The sequence below is a fragment of the Budorcas taxicolor genome, chromosome 22 (genome assembly GCF_023091745.1).
Source record: "Budorcas taxicolor isolate Tak-1 chromosome 22, Takin1.1, whole genome shotgun sequence".
NCBI classification, from domain to species: domain Eukaryota; kingdom Metazoa; phylum Chordata; class Mammalia; order Artiodactyla; family Bovidae; genus Budorcas; species Budorcas taxicolor.
Window position 1 is genome coordinate 31,222,479 of NC_068931.1, and position 7,435 is coordinate 31,229,913.

Sequence of the window (7,435 nt, forward strand, 5' to 3'; positions counted from 1 at the left end):
AATTCCACTGGAGCTGTTTCAAATCCTGAAAGATGATGCTGTGAAAGTGCTGCACTCAATATGCCAGCAAATTTGGAAAACTCAGCAGTGGCCACAGGACTGGAAAAGGTCAGTTTTCATTCCAATTCCAAAGAAAGGAAATGCAAAAGAATGCTCAAACTGCCGCATAATTGCACTCATCTCACATGCTAGTAAAGTAATGCTCAAAATTCTCCAAGCCAGGCTTCAGCAATACATGAACCGTGAACTTCCTGATGTTCAAGCTGGTTTTAGAAAAGGCAGAGGAACCAGAGATCAAATTGCCAACATCTGCTGGATCATCGAAAAAGCGAGAGTTCCAGAAAAACATCTATTTCTGCTTTATTGACTATGCCAAAGCCTTTGACTGTGTGGATCACAATAAACTGTGGAAAATTCCGAAAGAGATGGGAATACCAGACCACCTGACCTGCCTCTTGAGAAACCTATATGCAGGTCAGGAAGCAACAGTTAGAACTGGATATGGAACAACAGACTGGTTCCAAATAGGAAAAGGAGTACATCAAGGCTGTATATTGTCACCCTGCTTATTTAACTTCTATGCAGAGTACATCATGAGAAACGCTGGACTGGAAGAAACACAAGCTGGAATCAAGATTGCCGGGAGAAATATCAATAACCTCAGATACGCAGATGACACTACCCTTATGGCAGAAAGTGAAGAGGAGCTAAAAAGCCTCTTGATGAAAGTGAAAGAGGAGAGCGAAAAAGTTGGCTTAAAGCTCAACATTCAGAAAACGAAGATCATGGCATCTAGTCCCATCACTTCATGGCAAATAGATGGGGAAACAGTGGAAACAGTGTCAGACTTTATTTTTTTGGGCTCCAGAATCACTGCAGATGGTGACTGCAGCCATGAAATTAAAAGACGCTTACTCCTTGGAAGAAAAGTTATGACCAACCTAGATAGTATATTCAAAAGCAGAGACATTACTTTGCCGACTAAGGTCCGTCTAGTCAAGGCTATGGTTTTTCCTGTGGTCATGTATGGATGTGAGAGTTGGGCTGTGAAGAAGGCTGAGCGCTGAAGAATTGATGCTTTTGAACTGTGGTGTTGGAGAAGACTCTTGAGGGTCCCTTGGACTGCAAGGAGATCCAACCAGTCCATTCTGAAGGAGATCAGCCCTGGGATTTCTTTGTTTGTTTGTTTGTTTGTTTTTTAAGTGTTCCTATTTACTGTAGTTTTATTATTTTTTTTATTTTTTATTTTATTTTTATTTTTTTTTTAATTTTAAAATCTTTAATTCTTACATGTGTTCCCAAACATGAACCCCCCTCCCACATCCCTCCCCATAACATCTCTGTGGGTCATCCCCATGCACCAGCCCCAAGCATGCTGTATCCTGCGTCAGACATAGACTGGCGATTCAATTCTTACATGATAGTATACATGATAGAATGCCATTCTCCCAAATCATCCCACCCTCTCCCTCTCCCTGAGTCCAAAAGTCTATTATTCACAGCTGTGTCTGCATACAGGGTCGTCATTGCCATCTTTCTAAATTCCATATATATGTGTTAGTACACTGTATTGGTGTTTTTCTTTCTGGCTTACTTCACTCTGTATAATCGGCTCCAGTTTCATCCATCTCATCAGAACTGAATCAAATGAATTCTTTTTAACGGCTGAGTAATACTCCATAAGGAATGATGCTAAAGCTGAAACTCCAGTACTTTGGCCACCTCATGCGAAGAGTTGACTCTTTGGAAAAGACTCTGATGCTGGGAGGGATTGGGGGCAGGAGGAGAAGGGGACGACCGAGGATGAGATGGCTGGATGGCATCACGGACTCGATGGACGTGAGTCTGAGTGAACTCTGGGAGATGGTGATGGACAGGGAGGCCTGGTGTGCTGCTGTTCATGGGGTTGCAAAGAGTCGGACACAGATGGTGATGGACAGGGAGGCCTGGCGTGCTGCTGTTCATGGGGTTGCAAAGAGTCGGACACGACTGAGCGACTGAACTGAACTGAGAGCTTTCTATAAACATTCCATTCTGTGTACTCTGTCACAACTGGCTTTAGTTTTAACTCAGTATTTTAGAGACATGTCTTTGTTGATACACGTAATGGTAATGCCTTCTTTTCCCCTGCTGTTTGGTATGTTCCTGTATGAATCAATCATGATTTATTCGGTCATTCTCCTGTTGATGAGTATTCAGTTATTTCTAATTCTTTTTCTGTCACAAGCAATGCCTTTGTCGGTGATTGTCTTTATGCACTTATAGTGGAGTTTTCTATAGGCTGCATATTTCAGAGTGGAATTACTGGCTGAAGGACACATGCCTCTTTGACTTTCTAGATCTCACTACCTTGCTACCCAAAGCAGGTGTAGTAGTCCGAAGTCCAGTAGCAGTATACTGGAGTTCTTGGGCTCTAAATGGTCGTTGACATTTTATACAGTGTTCGTTTTTGCCAGGTTGATGATGGCTGTGAAATACTGTCTCATCACAGTTACAATATGTATTTCCTGGATTAGGGTAGAGCTTCATTTAACAAGCTCCTCATGAAGAGAAAATCATTCAGGTGTCCTCTTCTGGAAAACGTTTGTTTAAATGGTCCATCCATTTTTCTGTTGCATGGTGTTCTTCATTCCTTTGAAACAGTCCTGTATAAACTCTAGATACACACCTTTTATCAATTACATGTTATGAACATCTTGCCCCATCTTCCCCCATGGGGCCAGTCTTTTCACATTCTTTTTTTTTTAATTTGCTTTTTAATTGAAGGATAATTGCTTTACAGACTTCTTGTTTTCTGTCAAACCTCAACATGAATCAGTCATAGTTATACGTATATCCTCTCCCTTTTGAGCCTCCCTCTCATGTCCCTCCCCATCCCACCCCTCTAGGTTGATACGGAGACCCTATTTGAGTTTCCTGAGCCATATAGCAAATTCCCGTTGGCTATCTATTTTACATATGGTAATGTAAGTTTCCGTGTTACTCTCTCCATACATCTCACCCTCTCCTCCCCTTTCCCCATGTCCATAAGTCTATTCTTTATGTTTGTTTTGCCATTGCTGTCCTGTAAATAAAATTTTCAGTACAATTTTTCTAGATTCCATGTATATGCATTAGAATGATATTTATCTTTCTCCTTCTGACTTCACTCTGTATATATACTAGGCTCTAGGTTCATCCACCTCATTAGAACTGACTCAAATGTGTTCCTTTTTATGGGTAATATTCCACTGTGTATATGTACCATAACTTCTTTATCCATTCATCTGTCGATGGACATCTTGATTGCTTCCATGTTCCAGCTATTGTAAATAGTGCTGCAGTGAACAATGGGATACATGTGTCTTTTTCAATTTTGGTTTTCTCAGGGTATATGCCTAGGAGTGGGATTGCTGGGTCATATGGTGGCTTTATTCCTAGTATTTTAAGGTTTTTATCTTATTTTATATATATATATATATATTTATATTTTATTCCTAGTTTTCCACATTCTTTATGGTTATCTTTTGATGTAGAGAAGCTTACTTTTTCAGGTAGTTGAATTATCCATCTCTTCCCTAAGTGTTAGTACTTTTTGTATCTTGTTTAGAAACAAGGTCTCATCTTTTCCTGGATTCTAAAAGTTTTATGTGTAGGTCTTTAATTCATCTGACGTTGATTTGTTTAAATGGTGTCAAGTAGAGATTCCACTGTCTTTCTCTCCAAATGGATGACCGATTGTCCTGTCACCATTTATTGAAGAGCTTATTCTGTGCCCACTGAGATGCAGTGCTTGCTGCCATAACCCAAGTAACCCGGTGAGGGTAGGTGTGTTTTTAAGTTTTTTTTTTTTTGGCGGGGGGGGTCTCATCCTTAGTTTGCTCATTACCTGTACCAGTCCAGCTTTCTCCTGGGCAGCACTGACATCTGCTCAGATGCTTCTCTGATTCTCAAACCCTTTTCTAGTTTTGGCGTCAGGGATTTCCCTTTCTTCCTGTGAGTTCAGTTCTGCATTTAAAGGGCATATACTTAGATTTGTTAGATTTTATCCAGTGTTTGTTTCTTTGCCTGTAGTGAGAGAGTTTTTTCAGACTATCTAGTTGATGATAACCTAACGATGGAAAGAGTTGTCTAGCTGATCCCCAGAACCAAATGTTTGTGATCATCTCAGTTTGAGGATACAAGGGAGAAAAGGCACAAAGTGCTTGCATATTGCATTTTTCCAACAAAAGAAAACTGACATTTTAAATAGCAGTAATGTTTGAGTATATTTTGGTTAAGGGTAATCACTCAGTCATGTCCCTTTGCAACTCCGTGGACTGTAGCCCACCAGGCTCTTCTGTCCATAGGATTCTCCAGGCAAGAACACTGGAGTGGTTTGCCATTTCCTCCTCCAGGGGATCTTCTCAACACAGGGCTCGAACCTGGGTCTCCTGTGTCTCCTGTACTGCAAGATTTTTTACCCACTGAACCAAGGAGAAGCCCTATATCTTGGTTAAAACGTCACATTAAAAAAAAAATAGATATATGTATAAATCAGCAAAACCTGACCAAAACAATACTTAGATTTTCAAAGTAAAACAAAGCACTCAAGTCAAAACCAATCTGATGCTCATGCCAGTTACAGGCGGGATAAAGCCAATGAGATATAAAAGTTTTCACCTCTTATGATACAGCCTTGTGAGGAAGACTGGGCAGAAATGTGTCTATTTTGATGGACAGCAGTGATGCAAAGCACTATAAGCATCAGCACTTTGGGCATAAACCATACAACGTGTCTCATTAAAGGTAAGAGAATTCACTGTGTTAATATTTGCAAGGAACTCAAGACAATGTATGGCATGTAGTAAGCAGGGTGTGTGAGTGGTGGTTTAGTAAAAGTAAGGGGTGGAATTACAACTGAGTCATTAGGATGATGTGTCCCGTTCCTCCCCTCACCCCACATCTAAGAAACATGGGACCCACACAGCTGAGGTATGGTTCAGAAGAGAGTAATTAACATTGTATCCATGTATAGCCAAACACATCCAGAGGTAGAAAAGGTCCTGTCCTCAGATTAGAGGTGGAAATTGGGAGAGAAAGGTATCATCCCCTTTTTGTTTATTAACAAAAAATACGTCTCATTTCCTTTAAGGTCTAGTGTTGTGTGTTTTACTAGGGAAGATTTAAATGTTATTCCAGAAACTACTAGCAACATACTCCATACTCCATATTAAATCCACAGATTTAAGGGAAAATACACTTAAATTTAAGGGAACACACTTTTCATTATTCATATAACTCATAAGAATGGGCTTATTAGGTACTGTGACCTCTTCAAGACAAGGACCATATCTTTTTAATTCCTGATAGCTCAGCTCTTAAAAGAATCTGCCTGCAATAAATGCTGGAGAGGGTGTGGAGAAAAGGGAACCCTCCTACACTGTTGGTGGGAATGCAAACTAGTACAGCCACTATGGAGAACAGTGTGGAGATTCCTTAAAAAATTGCAAATAGAACTGCCATATGACCCAGCAATCCCGCTGCTGGGCATACACACCAAGGAAACCAGAATTGAAAGAGGCACATGTACCCCAATGTTCATCGCAGCACTGTTTATAATAGCCAGGACATGGAAGCAACCTAGATGTCCATCAGCAGATGAATGGATAGGAAAGCTGTGGTACATATACACAATGGAGTATTACTCAGCCGTTAAAAAGAATACATTTGAATCAGTTCTGATGAGATGGATGAAACTGGAGCCGATTATACAGAGTGAAGTAAGCCAGAAAGAAAAACACCAATACAGTATACTAACACATATATATGGAATTTAGAAAGATGGCAATGACGACCCTGTATGCAAGAGAGCAAAAAAGACACAGATGTGTATAGCGGACTTTTGGACTCAGAGGGAGAGGGAGAGGGTGGGATGATTTGGGAATGGCATTGAAACATGTATACTATCATGTAAGAATCGAATTGCCAGTCTATGTCCGATGCAGGGTACAGCATGCTTGGGGCTGGTGCATGGTGATGACCCAGAGAGATGTTATGGGGAGGGAGGTGGGAGGGGGGTTCATGTTTGGGAACGCATGTACACCCGTGGTGGATTTATGTCAATGTATGGCAAAACCAATACAGTATTGTAAAGTAAAATAAAGTAAAAATAAAAATTAAAAAAAAATAAAAGGAATATGTACCTGGAACTATGTATAAAAAAAAAGAGAGAACTGCATTTGATCCCTGGGTCGGGAAGATCCACTGGAAAAGGGATCGGCTACCCATTCCAGTGTTCCTGGGCTTCCCTTGTGGCTCAGCTGGTAAAGAATCTGCCTGCAATACAGGAAACGTGTTCAATCCCTGAGTTGGGAAGATCCGCTGAGAAGGGAAAGGCTACCCACTCCAGTATTCTGGCCTAGAGAATTTCATGGACTGTACAGTCCACGGGGTCACAAAGAGTTGGACACGACTGAGCAACTTTGACTTTCACTTAACACAAAGACAATGTTTGGTGTAGATGAGCAGTAGGTGAATGCACTTTTATGAGACGGCTTCCCAGGGCCATGTGTGGGCTAGCGACACATCCCTCTCTTCCTGGAGGACCCCCATTTTGACTTAACCAGGGTCTGAATCTACTTTCAGGGACTATGCATGCAATATGTTGATATATTCAACAATTATGTGGTACCTTCCCATCACTCTATGTTCAAGAGGGGCAAAAGACATTAGGGAAGACATACAGATGACCAAGCACATGAAAAGATGCTCAAAATCACTTAATTATCTGTGCTGTGCTAAGTCACTCAGTTGTGTCTGACTCTTTGTGACCCCATGGGCTGTAGCCCACCAAGCTCCCCTGTCCATGGGATTCTTCAGGCAAGAACACTGGAGTGGGTTGCCATTCCCTTCTCCAGGGGATCTTCCTGACCAAGGGATTGAACCTATATCTCTTTTTGTCTCCTGTACTGGTAGGCGGGTTCTTTACCCCTGGTGCACCTGGGAAGCACTAATCATCACAAATATGCAAATCAAACAACAAGATACCACCTCACACCTGTCAGAATGGCAGTTATGCAAAAGAAAACAAATAACAAGTGTTGATGAGAATGTGGAGAAAAGGGAACCCTGTATACTGATGGTAGGAATGTGAATTGGTGCAGACCCTGTGGAAAACAGTGGGGATTCCTCAAAAAAATTTAGAAGTACCATATGATTAAGCAGTTCCACTCCTGGGTATTTATCCTAAGAAAGCAAAACACATACACACACAAACACACAAATTAGAAAAGATATATGCACCCCTATGCTAACTGCAGTATTATTTACAATAGCCATGATATAGAAGCAACCAAAGTGCCCATCGATGGATGAATGGATAAAGAAATCATGCATATACCCACACACAATGGAATATTACTCAGCCATAAAAAGAAATCCTGCCATTGTGACAACGTGGATGGACCTAGAGGGT